Genomic DNA, 19,330 nt, shown 5'->3' with positions numbered 1-19,330 from the left:
TTAGAGGACTGGGTTAGCTCCTAGTGCCAAGAGCCATAGAAGCAGAATCATAGAAAAATAATGGCAGAAAACCAGTAAATAAAGGTCAAGATTGTCAATATATCTAATTTCCAGATCTTCACAGAATCTTGAACAAAATTCTAGCTTTCTGTGATGCTCACAAAATACTCTCTACACTTCTCTATTTTCATATACACCCCATGAATAAGGTCTTAGCATCTTAGTTGACTTGAACAAGCCAAATTTTGGTAAAGTAAATGATCCTCAATAATTGTGATATAAAATGATTTATTTTTTTAAAAATCTTATATTATCTAGCAACAACTTGAATGTAAAATATTTATAGAGGTTTAATTGTATGTTTGATTAGGTAGAATATAATATTTTTGTGATTCATCGTAAATTTAATTGTAAACTATTTTTAGACCACTAAGTTTACTGTATGTGCAAAGCTTTGAAAGTAAGAGTCCTATAATGCCAAACAAACAGTGGAATCATACGGAGGCACTTTGAAAAATTGAATCCATTTACACCAAGCTCTCTCCTTTCACTTCCAAATAATCTACATTGTTGTAGAAGAAGTTCACATTCTTACAAGTAAAGAGTTTTTCTAAATTTATATATATATATATATATATATACACATATGCATGTGTGTGTATTTGTGTGTAGTTTTCTTCAAGACCACTGAAGAATTATTTGATTTGTTTCTAATTCACTTGATTCTTTAAAGTCTATTTAATACCACTATATTCAAAGCTCTTAGAGTCTCACAAGGGCAAGTAATGTAATTAAATTGACACTTTAAGGGTCATGTGGTTCAGTTCGATTACAGATTAACAAATCTTTTATATGGAAAACACAGAATATATCTGCAGAAAATGAAGAATGCTTTTTTTTTCCTTTGCTGCAGTCATTTGATTATATAATTTAAAAGGTTTTAAAAATTTAAATAGCAATTACAAAAAACTAAAATGAAATATTTGAAGCTATTGAGCTATACTGGGTTTCATGCTTTAAAAAATAATACGTACTCAAGAAGCAAAAATGAGTCCAAATTAAATGCACATTGAACAATGCTATTCACAGCACAAGTATAACGCAAAGATAATGGCCTCTAGAAAGAATAACAGAAACTAAGTTAACTAAATGAATGGGGAAATGTGACCATTTGTATCCATTTTTAAATACCCATAGATTTTCTTTTTAAATTATGCATATAAAAGTTTTTAATTTCTGATTTTAAATTACTATATACCACAGAAGAACAATTCGAAACCAGTAGGATAAAATATATCTTCATTCTAAGAAATGCACTGTTTTTTCATGAGATGTTGGAACTCTGTAACTAGCAGCAAAGCTCAAAAGAAATAATTCTCTGTTAAGTTTCTTGCTGTGATAACTATTCTTTATTTTTTCACAAAAAAAAGAGAGAAGTTTTTCAAGTTGCCAAAAGGAGAATATAAACAAAAGATATGTGAAAAATTTAGGGTTCATTCATGACATTTTGTTCCACCCTGTTGAACTTGGCATGGGAAGATCCTCATTAGCATGCACTCTGAATCAGGATCCAAACCACCTCTCATAATACAAGATACCGGGTTCTAGCAAAGTTTCTAATGATAATTTCTTCAGGCCAAGGCAACTTACTTTCCACAAGTTAAGAAAATTTGGTGGTCTTCATATTTTCTGTCAAATTGTTATTCCTATACATTTAGACAGAGGGTTAATTAACGACAGAAGAGTAATATTAAATCTATGTACAAATAGTGAAAATGCTGAATTTAACATTCAGGATAGCATTAAAAGTAATTTTAAGGGAAACAATAAAATGATAATCTCTATGAAGTTGATCTTCATTTTTTTAAAGTAGCATTGCTGCTGCTGCTAAGTCGGTTCAGTTGTGTCCAATTCTGTGCGACACCATGGACTGCAGCCCACCAGGCTCCTCTGTCCATGGGATTTTCCAGGCAAGAGTACTGGAGTGGGGTGCCATTGAAGCTTTTAAAGCTAAATGTTTATCTCTTTTTAAGAAAACAGTTGAATTATTTTTTTATGTTCTGTGTTTACTTTTTTTCTAATATTTGCAACATCTTTATTCAAAGATCCTTTTACATGATTCTTTCCCCTCTTTTAAAGGAAGGAGAAACATAAAATCTGGTCTAATTTAAATGTACTATTTGATTTTAAAATTATTTGACAAAAGAGTAACATAACTGGAATTATTTTTAACCTGTGGCTCAGCTCTTAGCATCTAAATAAATGGTCCTAACTTCCTCTGTTTTCTTCTTTCTAGCAGAGAGGGGTGTGTTTTAAAGAGACAGATCTCATACAATTTCAACATTTTTGTTTAGTTCTCAAACACTATTTCTGAGATGCACCTGACTTGATATAACTTCATATAGGAGCTAGAACTGGCTCTAGACTTATATCTGCTGTTCTTGAAAAACACTTATTTCCTTTGAAATCATGATAGCCACCTCGATCACATTCTGCCTCTTCTATGGTCCCTAAGGACCTCACAGTGATTCCTCCTCAGTTCAGTTCAGTTCAGTCGCTCAGTCGTGTGCGACTCTTTGCAACCCAATGGACTGCAGCACACCAGTCCTCCCTGTCCATCACCAACTCCCGGAGTTTACCCAAACTCATGTCTATTGAGTCAGTGATGCCATCCAACCATCTCATTCTCTGTCATCCCCTTCTCCTCCTGCCCTCAATCTTTCCCAGTATCAGGGTCTTTTCCAATGCATCAGCTCTTCTCATGAGGTGTTCAAAGTACTGGATTTTCAGCTTCAACATCAGTCCTTCCAATGAACACCCAGGACTGATCTCCTTTAGGATGGACTGGTTGGATCTCCTTGCAGTCCAAGGGACTCTCAAGAGTCTTCTACAATACCACAGTTCAAAAGCATCAATTCTTTGGTGCTCAGCTTTCTTTATAGTCCAACTTTCACATCCATACATGACCACTGGAAAAACCATAGCTTTGACTAGATGGACCTTTGTTGGCAAAGTAATGTCTCTGCTTTTTAATATGCTATCTAGGTTAGTCATAACTTTTCTTCCAAGGAGCAATCATCTTTTAATTTCATGGCTGCAGTCACTATCTGTAGTGATTTTGGAGCCCAGAAAGTAAAGTCTGACACTATTTCCACTGTTTCCCCATTATTTGCCATGAAGTGATGGGACCAGATGCCATGATCTTAGTTTTCTGAATGTTGAGCTTAAAGCCAACATTTTCACCTTCCTCTTTCACTTTCATCAAAAGGTTCTTTAGTTCTTTACTTTCTGCCATAAGGGTGGTGTCATCTGCATATCTGTGGTTATTGATATTTCTCCCAGCAATCTTGATTCCAGCTTGTGCTTCTTCCAGCCCAGCGTTTCTCATGATGTGCTCTGTGTATAAGCTAATTAAGCAGGGTGACAATATACAGCCTTGACGTACTCCTTTTCCTATTTGGAACCAGTCTCTTGTTCCATGTCCAGTTCTAACTGTTGCTTCCTGATCTGCATATAGGTTTCTCAAGAAGCAGGTCAGGTGGTCTGGTATTCCCATCTCTTTCAGAATTTTCCACAGTTTATTGTGATCTACACAGTCAAAGGCTTTGGTATAGTCAATAAAGCAGAAATAGATGTTTTTTCTGGAACTCTCTTGTTTTTTCCATGATCCAGTGAATGTTGGCAATTTGATCTCTGGTTCCTCTGCCTTTTATAAAACCATCTTGAACATCTGGAAATTCACAGTTCACATATTGCTGAAGCTTGCTCTACTGTGGCATATTCTAGCTAGCCCATTTCCTGCAAACATCCACCTTCCATGGCCTCTCAGGAGCTTGAGCAACACGTTCCAATGAAATTTCCTCTTATCTCCACTTGTGGTCATGCTCTGGACCTTCTCATGATACTATTAATAAATGATGAATTTCTGCATCCTGCTCTGGCTTTCCCCAATGTCACTCTTGTTCCACCAAAGCTTATTCTCTGAACAGTTGTCAGAGAAATTCCTTTGAAACATAGGTCAAATCTTCCCAGTTTCTGTTCCAAATACTCTCACAGCCTCCCATCACACCAAGAACACAATCCCAGGGTCTTACCAGGGGCCACAGACTGTATCTGTGCTCAAAGGTCTTCAAATCCTCACAACCCCCATCCTAGCTGATCCTCAGTCTAACTCAGCACCCCAGACCCCAGGACTGTACACCCACTGACTCATTGGCCTGGATTTCTCTCTCCTTGTTCTGTCCCTTCTTTTGGTCTTAAATGTCACTTCTCAAAGAGGGGTGACAGCTCTAAATGAACATTCCAAGCTTCTGTTACCCCTTAATCAACTTTATTTTTTTCTTAGTATTTATTGCTACCTAACATTATACTTGGAGAAGGAAATGGCAACCCACTCCAGTGTTCTTGCCTGGAGAATCCCAGGGATAGGGGAGCCTAGTGGGCTGCCATCTATGGTGTCGCACAGAGTCGGACATGACTGAAGTGACTTAGCAGCTTAGCAGCAACATTATACTTAATTACATGTTTATTGTCCCCCTTGATGGTACAATAAATCTCGTGAGGGACAAGGGCTTTATTTGTGTGATTCACTGGTCAGCCGTTAGCACCGAACTTAGCTAGAATACACTTAAAAAATGTGAATACAAAGAATACAAATAAAAACAAAAAATCCAAATAACAAGTGAAAAAAGAAAAGAATCTTCCCTCCTGAAAACACTGCCTCTTCCAGCTCACTTGTACAGCTGTTTTCCTAAAGGCCATTTGTCAGCCTCAGCCCAACGTCAATAGAGAAACTTGCTACACCTCTCCTTCCTCTGGATGCAGCTAGATTAATGATGGGTCATCATCTCAGCAGCACCGCCACAAACACCAGCCTCCTTGTACTGTGTTCAAGGCAAAAACCTAGTATTGACCTAGGTTGACTTTATAATCTGCTTCTTCCATGAATGAACCCACACATCTCATTGCTACCACACAGAATAAGTGAAAGTGAAAGTGAAGTTGCTCAGTCATGCCCGACTCTTTGCAACCCCATGGACTGTAGCCTACGAGGCTCCTCAGTCCATGGTATTTCCCAGGCAAGAGTACTGGAGTGGGTTGCCATTTCCTTCTCCAGGGGATCTTCCCAACCCAGGGATCAAACCTGGGTCTCTTTCATTGCAGACAAATGCTTTACCATCTGAGCTACCAGGGAAGCCAGCGAAGAGAGCAAATATCATTATTGTAAGTATTCAGGGGATCAAACTGACATCACTTGTTTGGAGATGGAGAAGTAAACGATGACTGGTATCCTGACTTGTGACTAGATGTACACGGTGGTGGTTTAGTCACTAAGTCATGTCCAACTCTTGAGACTGTAGCCTGCCAGGCTCCTCTGTCCATGGCATTCTCCAGGCAAGAATCCTGGAGTGGGTTGCCATTTCCTTCTCCAGGGGATCTTCCCAACCCAGGAATCAAACTGGGGTCTCCTGCATTGCAGGCAGATTCCTTACTGACTGAGCTACGAGGGAAGCCCAAAGCCACTCAGTCGTGTCCCACTCTTTGCGACTCCATGGCCTATACAGTCCATGGGATTCTCCAGGCCAGAATACTGGAGAGGGTAGCCTTTCCCTCCTCCAGGGGATCTTCCCAACCCAGGGATCGAACCCAGGTCTCCCACACTGTAGGTGGATTCTTTACCAACTGAGCCACCAGGGAAGCCTTGACACTCCCTAAAATACTAGTGAGGAAGATGGTTACTTTTAGCATAGGAGGAAATCACAAATTTGAGCTTGGCTTTGTGAATGTTTCACTTACAAGACATTCAATTGGTGCTGCTGAGAAAGCATTTGATTTCCTTGACCTGGATATATTAAAGTGGGAAATCAACAATCTATGAATAGCTATTAGAGATATGGACATGTGTAAGATTGTAGAGGTGGGGAGGAAGGATGGGTAAGAAGATGGTCCAGGAGTCTGAAGTTCCTCCAACATGTAATGATTGCAAAGAGGTGGAAGGAAAAAGCAGGAAAATTGCCATTGTAAGTGATGGTTTCAGGAAGAGAGTGAATGACAACATCATCTGCTGCAGAGATGACAAGTAAGAGGAGACCTGGAAAAGATCTCCAGATGCCATAGCTGTCCTTAGATGGAACACTTTCAGGACATGGCCGAAGAAGGAAGCAGAAGACAGTGGGTCAAAAAGTGAGTAAGACGTGAGAAAACAGACCCACTGAGTCCTGTGCAGAGTAGACAGATAATTTCCAGAATCTAAATCAGAGGAGGATTTACTGGGCTTTCTTGGTGGCTCAGATGGTAAAGAATCTGCTTGCAAATGAATGAGATGGCATTTCGATCCCTAGTTTGGGATGATCCCATGGAGAAGGCAATGGCAACCCACTCGAGCATTCTTGCCTAGAGAATTCCATGGACAGAGGAGCCTGGCGGGTTACAGTCCATGGGGCCACAAAGAGTCGGACGTGACTGAGTGATTGATACTTGAACTTTTTTCACTTTTACTGGCTGTAGATAAAAGGAGTAATATCTTCCACAATGTAATCGGAAAACAAGAGAGATTTTGTGTGGGTGTAGGCAGGTTTACAGACCTTATAGCTGGATGATGAGAGAGATTTTGTTTATTGGTTTAGTTTTCAAGGAAAAGGGAACAATTTCCTCTGCTGAGGGTAAAGAGAGATGTTTGGAAGTAGAGATGGAGTCCAAGTTTGTAAGAGAATGAAAAAGGCTCATCCTTGTCATGGAAAGAGAAGAAGTCAGCTGCCCAGAGGTGCACAGAAGGACTGCAATGCAGAGAGATGGCCTCTTGCTTCAATCAGGCCACTTTGCACATCTTTACTGTCACCAACATGGTCTAAGCAGCCCCGTCTTCCGAGCTACAGGAGTAGACAGCCTCCCTGTACACTCTGTCATCCATTCTAACTCGTTCTGCTCATGACAGCCAGAGAGATAGCAAAAAACAAATCTGTTATCCCTATTATTCTATGGTCAAAACCCCTAATAGCTTCCTATCATTATTAAGATAAGACCAAAATCTTTACTCAAATAGTGTGACCATAAAATACATCATCCAACCCCAGAGCCTTTCAAGATTGATGGCATGTACTATTTGCAATGATGCTGGGAGAGATAATGTAAAGTAGGACCACCCACGGCAAAATGGGATTGAGTATTACCTTGTATATTAGATGGTTCTTGGCTTAGCTACTTCATCCCTCTCCAGCTTCTTTCACGTCACATTACCTTCAGCTTTCTTCTTTCCAGATAAACAATTCTTTTTATTTTTCTCATTTGCCCACCTCACTCCCACTGCAGGTATCTTGCACTTGCTATTCCATGCACAAGAAATGTGAACTTTTCCCCTCTCAGAGCTTGGAAACACACCATGGATTCAGTGTTATCAAAAAAGAGATGTTACCACGTATGACAGCTGTCGTGAAGGGAAGGGACTGATGAGTGTTCATAGCAGGGACCAGACCACCACTCCCAAGGACACTAGCCCACAGAAATGAAAAGTCTGCATGAATATGGAGGTATAACCAAGATCTCCCATATCTTCCTTGTGGCAATGAGGAAAGGCTTGCTCAGGAAGCAAGGTGAGAAATTCTGACTGACTGTAACATAGTCCTTAAAATGCTGTCTTGTTTTGAGTTCTTGGCTAGAGGCCAGTCACTTCCCCTTAAAGCAGCTTAAATCCACATTCCAACCACCTGTGCTATGGGGTCTCAAATTCAGGGCTGCTACACACTCACCTGAATTGTCCCAGACAACAAGGACCCTCTGTCCAGAACCTGCCGAGACCATGTGAGCTGGGCAGTCCTAACCCTGCTTCCCTGGCATCACCTGTCCCTCCCCCAGAGGCCACGTTCAACACTCGCGTCCACAGCTTCTGCCCCCTTTCCCTGTGGCCCACTCACTACGCACCCCAGAGACCCTGCTCTTTCTCCCCAGGGCTCTGGGAATAACGAAGATGGGAAGCTCTTTCCAGTTTCTCTCTCTTGATCCAACTTTGGCCTCACTGTACTTCAGACAAGACAGTGTGGTTAAATCACAGACCTCTTGCCTACAGCCTCCTGAGGACCTCTGAGATACGGTATGATGTGGTGGTGCTCCAAGGTGTCTGCCTCTTTGCGACCCCCGTGGACTGTCACCCGCCAGGCTCCTCTATCCAGGGGATTCTCCAGGAAGAACACTGAAGTAGGTTGCAGTGTCCTCCTGAGGGGGGTCTTTCCAGCCCAGGAATCAAACCCACTTCTCTTGCACCTCCTGTATTGGCAGGCAGATTCCTTATCACTGTGCCACCTGGGAAGCCCTGCTACCAGCTGTTAATCCTCAGAAATTTGGAGGAAATAAACCTTTGATTATTTTTGACTGCCAAGTTTGGGGATAATTCGTTATGCAGCAATAGATAACTAACATTCAAGCTCATGTTCCTCAAAATTGGCATGATATTTGGGCTTTTTCCCCTCTCCTTTAAATTAGATTTCCTTTTGTCTGAAGGCTAATTTTTTCTGATCTCCCTCTTGCATATATATAGGAAAGAAAGAGTACACACACACACACACACACACACACACACACACACACACACACACTCTCCAAACAAACAATATATCTTGCAAGAAATTATGCTTCTAATTCAGATCAAATTTTTAAATGATATATCTTTGGAAATGATTCATCCATACACCTGCATCACAGATTTTCATATAATCAAATCATTTTACCATAATTTGATTCTATCACCATTCAATTCAATGAGTTAAATGAGTGCAAAGTGTCTGCTTAAAATTCTGGCTGGAAGTGACGGGAATACAAAAGAAGGAAAGTATGCAATTCCTGTTCTCAAGGACTTAATGGTTTAATTAGCTAGTTCTCCAACTTTAATTAGTAAACTTGATAAATATGCAAATTCTCATTCCCCATCAAGATTCTGATTCAAAAATGATCTCTGGTGGACATAGAAATCTATGTATTTAAAAAATTTCTGATAGAATTTTGGTACAACTGTACGCTAGATAATCCCTTGAAAAAATGCCCCATTTTGGAATGCATACAGAATGGTGACTAAGGAGTTAATATTTTTTTAATATCAAAGAAGCAAATCTAAAACATGCATCACTGGATTTGCTTAGAGAGAAATCACATTCTCAACAAGGCAATAGCAACACTGCAGAATGGACATTAAAATCCTGAGTTCTAGGGAACTCAGACTGGGGCTCTGTGATGGCCTGGAGCAGTGGGAATGGGTGTGAGGTTGGAAGAGATTCAAGAGGGAAGGGGCATGTGTATACCTATGGATAATTCATGTTGATGTATGACAGGAATCAAACCAATATTGTAAACCAATTATCAATCAATAAAAAAAAGAAAGCAAAACTTGAGTTCTGGGTCCACTTGTCCATCCATCTCTCTCACACTGAACAAATTAGTTTACTTCACTGGGTCTCAGAGTCTTTACCTGTGATGCCAGCAAAATGCATTCAATATTTTCTTAAAACATTCTCAATCTTTAAAATTAGACAAATTCAGAAAGCAAGTTGCTAGACACCAGTGTACTATTTTTGCCACACTCTCCCAAGATATGTTTTCTCACCAGAATGTCTCTTCCTCAGTTTTTAGTATACAAAACTGAGTTAATCATGTATTATTTGCATGATTGATAAAAGGACCAAATGAGACAACATAAGTAAAATTGCTTTTTAACTGTAAAGAGTGCTCAGTGAACATACCCCAAACTCTGCAGGAAGGATTTTACCTGCCTTTTCTCATTTAAAATTCTCAACTTCCTGTGACAAAATTAGTATTCTCTGGTGGCTCAGTGGTAAAGAATCTGTCTGCAATGCAGAAGAGGAGGGTTAGATCCCTGGGTTGGGAAGATCCCGTGGCAGCGGAGGAAACGGCAACCAACTCCAGTATCCTTGCTTGGAGAATTCCATGGACAGAGGAATCTAGCGGGGTACAGTCCATGGGGTAGCAGAGTTGGACACAAGTTAGCGACTAAACAACAATTGTATTTTTACAGTTGAGGACAAGGATAGAAAAGTTAAAGAAGTGACCTCATGTCTCACAGCAACTTACAATATCACCTTATAGCTCAGGTTCAAATTCAGGACCATCTCACCATGAAAGCTGACATACATGGGTAACTGGAACTCACACCATCACAGGGAGAGAAGCCTTCTTTATCCTTCCCCTCTGGTATCTCTTTCATCTCCGGCGGTAACAATCACTGAATATATCTGCTAAGACACTGATTGCTGATTCCATCCTTGCCCCCGAATCTGCATTTTTGGCATAGAGAATCACACTGCGTGCCTTTGGCGATTCTTACCATCAAGAACTTTTGGAAAGCATGGTTCTGTCCATCTCTTTTCTATTCATTATGAGTACCCAGGAGAGGCTAGCTTCTCTGGTGGTTCAGCAGTAAAGAACCCGCTTGCCAATACAGAGCCGCAGGAGAGTGGGTTCGATCTTTGGTTCGGGAAGATCCCCTGGAGAAGGGAATGGCAACCCACAAAAAAGGATTCTTTTTTGGAGAATCCCATGGACAGAGAAGCCTGGCAAGCTACAGTCCATAGGGTTGCAAAAAGTCAGCTATGACTGAAGCAAGTTAGCACGCACGCATCAATGAGAAGTGATTTTCATCTTGTATTTGGGGCTTGACTGAATCCTATGATTAAAATCTCTAGCTCAGAATGAGGCGTATGCCAACTGCATGGCCCTGTTCTTTCAGACTGAGCCTCCTCCGTGGCCGGCTTCGCTGCCTGTGTGGGATAACGGCTCCGTCTCATCCCCAGCGGTCCCCAGATAAACAGCTGCGCTGCCGCATTCATTGTTGCTGAATCCCCTCATTGTCCATTGGAAGTCTCTGCCAGCACAGGGCGCTGGGAAGTCTAGAGACAGGTCGGCAACAGAGCTTCCAGGATTCCTTTCTGCACTAGTCATCCGGCGAATTTTGTGCCTGGCTGGACTCCAGGGATTCTGACAGAGGGGGGTGCAGCTCTGAGAAAATGCAAATAGCCTCGAGATTTCTTGCAAAATGAAAGGTTTCATCCACTTTCTCTGTTCCTGAGTCATTACTGATCTTCCATCCTTGTCAATTCGAATGTGCTTTTCAAAATAATGGACAGCAGGACATAGAGGCGCCTTCAAAAGACAAATCTCATGAAGGAGCGATTAAAATACAAACAACAAAGTAACATTTAATACCTATTATGACCTTTGATTATGCCTTTTCTGTCCATAAGATTAGATAAGCTCCCTTTGGCTAGGATTTTTTTTTTCCTTGCTTGTAAAGTTTTTCCAAACAGTGCCTGGCAGAATGTCTTATTGAGCACTTTGTGCATATTTATTGAATAAATGGAACAACTTTACATCTCTACAGATATGAATAAGATTATTTAAACATATCATCAGTCTTGGACTATTCCAGACTGAGATGGGTTATAGGAGTAGATGATTTAAAAGAACGGTACTTTTCTTTCCAGCATTAAAAAGGAAGTTGAATTCCTGGAGTGGAGTTGGATGAAAATAGTTAAATTAGAAAATTAATTTTCAGTGCATCCAGCTTCTATAAAGTCACAACCTAGCATTATATAACCTGAATCCATCTCACAGACGTATTTTATTTGGTCTTCATGCGTTTTCAAAAAAAAAAAAGCCATTTAAAAAATCACATTGTTTCATATAAAAATAGAGGTTTCTGTCTGTCCTTGCAAAATCAGATCATCTGGCTAGACGTGGTTCTAAATTCCACATGACAACCATCAATGGTTACCCATGGACGTTACCTAGTGAGACAGTATGGTACCACAGTATTTAGGTTAGATGTGGTTCTAAATTCCACAAGACAACCATCAAGGGTTACCCATAGGTGTTACTTAAGGAGATGGTGTGGTCCCACCGTGTTTAGGTTCTTTGGAGGATTACAATAGAATCTTTTGGAAGTAACACATGCTGTCATTATCATCAGAAGTATCAGTATTTCAACACCTCAACGTCATCAACATTGTGGTACTTAGCCACCAACTCTGTACAGGCCTAGGATGGGTACCCCGACATAAATAGTACACCATCTTTCTCCTTGACTCCTCCTCTGTGTTCTTATCCAACAGAACTTTCTGCAGCAAAGGAAGTGTTCTCTATATGTGCTGTTCAATATTACAACTACTAAGCATAAGTGGCTCCTGCACACTGGGAAATATGGATAGTACAATGAAAGAACTGAATTTTTTATTTTATTTAACTTTACCTAACCACACATGGCTAACAGCTACTATACTGGACCACACAGCTTTAAAGCTTCACTCAAATATAGCTTATTTTTCCTCCCTTTTCTGTCAAACTGCTCTCTAGACTTGAAACTAATTTATGTTCTATCATAAGAAATTGGCAATATTTTATACATGTTATCTCTTTAAGCAGCAGTCCTCAACTATTTTGGCACCAGGGACCTGTTTCATTGGAAGATTTTTCCATGGATGGGGGACAGGAGATGGTTTGGGGATGATTCCAGTTCATTACATGTACTTTGCACTTTATTTCTATTATAATTACATCAGTTCCACCTCAGTTCATCAGGCATTAGATCTCAGAGGTTGGGGGCCATTGTCTCCAAGGACAATTTAACAGTTTTGCAATGACAAGATGACATTTAAAAACATGAATTCTTTGGATACCCTTCCCCACCCTACCCTCATGATTCTAAGCAGGGACTCGGATCTCATATTATACATGTTTAACAAGTATCTTCTAGGTGATTCTTAGAATCAGGTAAATTTAATTCAAAGAGGGACGACGACGAGGAGTGAGCTTACATTGTGCAATGAACGTGTAGGCGCTTTTGAACAAGTGCCAACCTCCCGGCCCACCTTCCACTGCCCCATCCTCACCTCGACCTCCCCGACCTCGACTACCCACCCTCAAGTCCATTCCTTCCAACGGGCCTCTAAGAGGGAGTATGGCCCTCTGTTGAGTCATTTCCTAACAGGCACTTTTCAGATATGAGCCAGCTCTGTTCTCTTGCAATGATTTATGCCCTAAACCCACAAATGCTACCCCCTGCAGCAATGCTTGAACTAGGTGGCCTTGAACTGCTTTCCATCACTGTGTGCGTCATGATAGAACCCTGACTGTGCTGTGCAGCCATCTTTTCTCTCCTGAGACTTTGAATTTGGAGTTCTAAAAGGAGAAATGATGGTAGGATCAAGATGATAAAAACTTATGATGGGGGCAGCCCGGTTTATTCAGATCCCCGTGAAGGATCTGGTAAAGCGATTCCTAGGAAAAGAGAAAAAAGAAGCAAGTGCTCAGAAGCACAGAGAGGCACCTCCGGGCCTTGGATGGAAGGAGAGAACGACCCTCCCTTCGTCGAGGGGCTTTTCAGTGAGGACAGGCTGCAGGTGGCCCCGGCTCGGGTGACAAAGCTGAGTGGACATCGAGGCTAACATCAGACAAGGACCGCCTGCCACACTGGCTGATCTCTCACTGCTTTCTGGGGAATCCATAAAGAACCACCAGCTGGCCACTCAAGGACCCAAGACAAACGTCTCTGCTACCTTCCAGTCGATTGTTCTGACCCAAAACGTGCAATACAAGTTCCACTGTTCCCAGATGGTCTTAATTCTTCTCTCCTCTCTCTTAGAAACCCTCTTTACATCACTCTTTCCTGTGAGAATAAACAATTAGCATAGTAAAATAAACTCACTGTGAAGTAGTTACCCACGTGTCTCTGGGTTATTCTACAACACTGATTCCCATCCCTGGTAATCCCTGTGCTCCAGTCAACCTGGGGATGATTTGGTTACATATCCAGACAAACCAGCAGAGACCCATGCACAGGTATGTGGGGAGCAAAAGAACCCTTGTCCTAGAATAGTAACTCCAAACTAGGTGTGCACCCCAGGAGCATTTCAAAGGTGTGGACCACTGGATTCTTAATCCATAGGGCTCAGATAGATTTGAGAAACTGGCATGTTTTTACAACACCTTGATCTTTCTGATGCTAGGGGGTACAAGTATTTTAATTTTGAAAGCACTGTCCGAAAGGAGAGTTACCTGGATGGCTCAAGCAGTAAAGAATCTGCTTACAAGGCAGGAGACACAGGAGACTCAGATTCTGTCCCTGGGTTGGGAATATCCCCCTGAGAAGGAAATGGCAACCCACTTCAGTATTCTTTCCTGGAAAATCCCATGGACAGAGAAGCCCAGCAGGCTATACTCCACAGGGTTGCAATGAAGCGAACAATATTGAATACATGATGGATGGATTAGCCCTAAAGGAAAAAAAAAATCAGATATTCAAAAAGATGTTTGTGGGGTGTATGTGTCCGTGTGTGTTTGTTCTGATTTTTTTAACATCAGAAGGGTATTTCTGATAACCCTGAAGTCACATTTTTCCCTTACTGTTTTGAAGTCATTGATTTACTGCCAGTTTTGCCTGGAAGCCTAGCCCAGGCTTTCAGATGAGGTGAAACAGCTGGGTTCAGCAGTGTCTTTGGTCAAGAGAAAACAAATGGACCCAGTACTGGCTAAACAGAAAGCCATGTGTGGACAAATTAGGTAACAGCTAGCTCAAGAACCAGTGGTAAAGAGCTGACTGAAAACCCAGGGGAGAATTCAGGACTTGAATTGAACAATTACTAACCATTTGCACATAATCAATTTTTAGAGTCAGGGGGCTAGGGCAAAGTTTCTCAAACTCAGGAGTATTGACATTCTGGGCTGGAAAATTCTTTGAGGTTAGAGGCGGAGAGGTTGTGTGCATTTTCGGGTGTTGAACAGCCCTCCTGTCCTCTTCTCTCTAGATACCAGCAGTGCTTCACCCCCAAGTGTGACAATCGAGCATTTCTCCAGACTTTGCCGAAGGTGCTGAGGGGCAAAACTGTCCCCAGGAGAGACCACTGTTCCAGATGCACGGGGTGGGGGTGGGGGATGGGTGGAGGGAAAGAGGAAGGGCCCCACGCTGGGCTCCCTTAGTAAGTTTCATCTCCTCTAAAACCTTCTTTCATAGGAAAAGCAGGACTATACTTAAGCAGAAGTGGTAGCAGTAAAATGTCTCATTTACAAACACGAGGTTTTAGTGGACTTACAGGGAAACTTCTTTCCTCAGAAGTTGGCTTTGGTATTTTTGAATTTTCATAAATCCCATAACTGTCATACAGACTTGTACAGCTGGATAAACAAACTCAAAGAACACTCTCAGACACATCTTCATTAGCAGCTCTGCAGGCAGGATCCCCGTCACTTTGAGATGTTTTGTATTCAAAGCAATTGCAGAAAGAGTATTTTCAGATCCTACCGCCTGCTTTAAATCTGTGGTTTTGTCTTTATCATTGGCATGGCCTATTACTGCTGAAGTTTGGTGTCTGTTTCTGTATAGAGCTGCTACCCTCCCAAACTCTGGCGCAAAACTAGTCACAGCAGTGCTGATGGATCAATAAAATACACCTCTGGCCTTGATAAGTGGTTCAAGGAATCTGCATCTGAGCTCACGCAGACAAAAGCATGCCAAGGAAGAGATATGCTAAGGGAAGAATAACTAAGTCTTCCCTAGATTCAAACGCCTGAGCTCTGCACCAGCCTACTCCTCGGAGACCTGTGCACAGTCAGCTGCTGAACATACAGCAATTAGTTCCTTGATATCCTTGTCCCAGTTATTAAGAAAGAGTTCACCAGAGTAACAGATCACGGTCAAATACGATTTCAGTCAAGGGACTTTATGTAGTTCTTGGTTTGTTTTATTACTTGCTGTTTATCCTTCTGTAAGGTGATGCAGTATTTACCTATGTTCTAAGGCTCAGAACTTGAATTTACTTAAGACATAAAATGTCTTGCAGAAATTCTCCTTAAAATGTTGACCAGCTTCCTTCTGAGGTTTCACTTGAATTAAATCCCTCCAAGACATAGCTCTGACTCTGTGTTGTGGCAAGGTCCTCTGTACCACTGGGAGAGTAAGAGCTTCTGTTCTACTCAGAACTCAGCAACCCACTTTAGATGTTTAGACTGTTTCCTTGCCTGCCATAAAATGAGGGTGATAATTCATGTTCAACAGTCGATACACACTCGACACAAAGTGCTGGGCTCTGAGTTAGGTGCTGAAGAATTTAAAAACCAAAAAGAAGAAAAAGAAAAGGTAAGAAAAAAAAAGAAAGAAAGAGGAAGGAGGAGGAAAGGAAACCTCCTGCTTTGGGGAATCTAGTTGAGAAAGCATCATCTCTGATGTAAGTAGGGTGGCTGGGAGTAGCTGCTGCTGCTGCTAAGTCGCTTCAGTCATGTCTGACTCTTAGCGACCCCATGGATGGCAGCCCATGGGATTTTCCAGGCAAGAGTACTGGAGTGGGGTGCCATTGCCTTCTCTGGCTGGGGGTAGGGTTGAAAGATATTCAAATTTAAAAAAAAAAGATTTTCATTAAGTGCTTTGAAATCACAAGTAAAATCTCATGTAGATTTAAGATCTTTTTATATAACAGGATATAGCAGGAAATCCCTAGAGTTAGAGTGACAGACTCTATGGTTCTTCTCTTCTATTAAAATAAGAAACCGCTCCAGGATTCTGAATTTAGCAGCTGTTTGTATATGTGTCTCATGCCACACTCATAAAGATTTTTAATGAGCAATAACATAATATATACCTCATGCCTTCTGTGGCTGGATGCATTGTTTATAATTAACTAACTTCGTACCATCTTCATGTGTGGAAGGAGTAATAATTGGAGCTATCCATTTTTAGTTCACAGAAAGCAGGACGCTCTTCATTTTTCACAGAACTGTTTACTTACCACCCTTTCTTGCCAATGATTTGAAATGGTCAGCTGTAGCTCCTGTTTAGTTTCAACAGACTCACAACTGGGAGACGATGCCAGTTCAAAGTGAATTAACCTGAAAGTTCATCTGGAAATGCTGAAAGGCCTGCTGCACCCCAGAGCTTAGGTGCACTCAGGGTAGACCTGAGAGTCATAATGTCTGTACCGGAATGCATTCATCTGTAAAGTGAAAATGATCATATTGATGTTAAATCTGAAAAGAAAAAGCTTGGATGGAAGTTAAAATATTCCCCTGGCAGATGTTAGTGTTTGTAAATAGTTCTCCATGGTTCACTTTGCTCTGTGTCATGAGGCACTTTGGATTCACAGAATAAAAGAATCCCATCCATACATTTTGTTCTTAGAAACGGTCTGCATATTTACTCACTGTATTTACTAACACGGATTCCTAGTCACTTTCTAAAGCTCCTCTTTGCAGAAACTTATAACAGTCTTTGCATCTGGGCAAAGACTCCTCTTTCCTCCAGCTCTACTTTCTCCTGTAAGGGAGGCTAGAAGCCAGGGGTCATCTTTCTCCATCGTGGGTCATATACAGGGACAGTCTCAATGTTTACAGGAAGTTCTGTCTCTAGAGGTTGGAGGAGGAAACTTGTTTCAGAATGAATCTTAGTGGATGGGATGAGGCTCTACGTGAGCCCAACTGTTGACACTTCAACTCATTTCAAACACAGGTACAGTCCTTATGAGAGGGGCTGAGCGACTGACCGTGGCCTGACAGAGCTTTGAGGAGAGCACAGTAGTCAGCCAGGGAAAATACGACACATAAACAAATGAGGCTGAATATATTTACAGATAAAAACTATAGCGTGGTTAGGGGAAAACCTAGGGTGTATTTACGGAAGAATTTAAGCATCTGAGCTGGGACAAGTATAATGAGAGAACTTCAACAGTCAGAAAAACTTTCAACCAGTAAATTGGAGTGTCGGGGGCAGAGAACACTATGCAGGAAGGAGCTGGATAAGCATAGTTACAGAAGCAGCAGGCAAAAAGCAAGATTGGCCATTTGGACAGAGGTAGGAGATCCAACCAGTCCATTCTGAAGGAGATCAACCCTGGGATTTCTTTGGAGGGACTGATGCTAAAGCTGAAACTCCAGTATTTTGGCCACCTCATGCAAAAAGTTGACTCATTGGAAAAGACTCTGATGCTGGCAGGGATTGGGGGCAGGAGGAGAAGGGGACGACAGAGGATGAGATGGCTGGATGGCATCACGGACTCGATGGACGTGAGTCTGAGTGAACTCCGGGAGTTGGTGATGGACAGGGAGGCCTGGTGCTGCGATTCATGGGGTTGCAAAGAGTCGGACACGACTGAGCGACTGAACTGAACTGAACTGAGGGTTCCCAAGGGGATCAAATAGAAGATTGACTGTGAGGCAGAGGCCATATTTCACACCCAGGGTAAATTATTTTGAAATGTATTCTGCTAGCAACAGTCTACTGTTTGGTTTTACCACGAAGTGATCAGAGCAAGACACTTATTTTTCAATAGACATATCTGTCCCTTTCTACCAAAATGGAATGGAGTAGGAGGAAACTGAAGGCATCACCAATCCCCAACGGGGTTGAGTTTGTTTATTTGCGACAACTGGTATTTCACTATATTAGACGGCAGACTCAGGTTGACTCTTGGCCAAGTATAATCTCAGATGTTAGTGAGAGGTTCAGTATGTCCAGTCCCACAGGAATTACAGCTGCTCGACGATTTCCAAAGTCTGGAATTGCACACACGTGTCACAGTAACTGAGCCACACAGTCTTTCCTGCCTGTGGGTCTTTACTGAACGGCAACTTCCATTTCTTGAATAAGAAAGAGGTTCCTTCCACCTATTTGTCACATACCTTTCCATATTTACACTGCCAGAGAAATTATTGCAATCAATAAGGCTGATTAGTCTTTTTTGTCTTCCCCTGATCTTTAGCATCTGTGCTCCTGAAGTCAGTCTTGTATTAATACGGTATATTGATTTTGCATTTCTAAATGACAGCAACCCCAGCCTGGTTGCCGCACATTCCTCTCCTCAGCCCTTGCTCTTCCTGAAGGCTGATCCCAGACATCCCACGGCGTCACCCCGCCCATCCCCACGTCCCCCAGCATTTGTAATCCAGCCTAGAACCTCCTCTATCTTTCTCTCACTCCTAGCCCTGTGAGGTCGTCCCTCTCCCCACAACCAAAGGGGTAACAGCAGCGGGACTCGACCGGCAGGGAGAGGTCCTCGGACCCTCGTACTCCCAAATCCCTCCCTCTCCCTCTTCCTCCGGCTCTGCTGCTCCGGGAGAGCGCGCCGCCGCGGCAGCCGGGAACACGCGCACTCGGAGGGCCCTAGGGTTCAGATGCCGGGGGCGGCCGGCCCCGCCCTCGGCCCCGCCCTTATCTCCTTCCAGCCCCGCCCCCGATCCATCTCCCGCGTAGCCTGTGCTCACGCTTCCCCGCCCGAGGCTCCGCCCCGCCCACCACCCGCTTCGCCCTCCCAGGATTCGAGGCCCCGCCCAGGCCCCGCCCCCGGCCGTT

This window comes from Oryx dammah, unplaced genomic scaffold (assembly GCF_014754425.2).
Source record: "Oryx dammah isolate SB20612 unplaced genomic scaffold, SCBI_Odam_1.1 HiC_scaffold_22, whole genome shotgun sequence".
In the NCBI taxonomy this organism is placed as follows: domain Eukaryota; kingdom Metazoa; phylum Chordata; class Mammalia; order Artiodactyla; family Bovidae; genus Oryx; species Oryx dammah.
Note: the sequence above shows the minus strand (reverse complement) of the source record.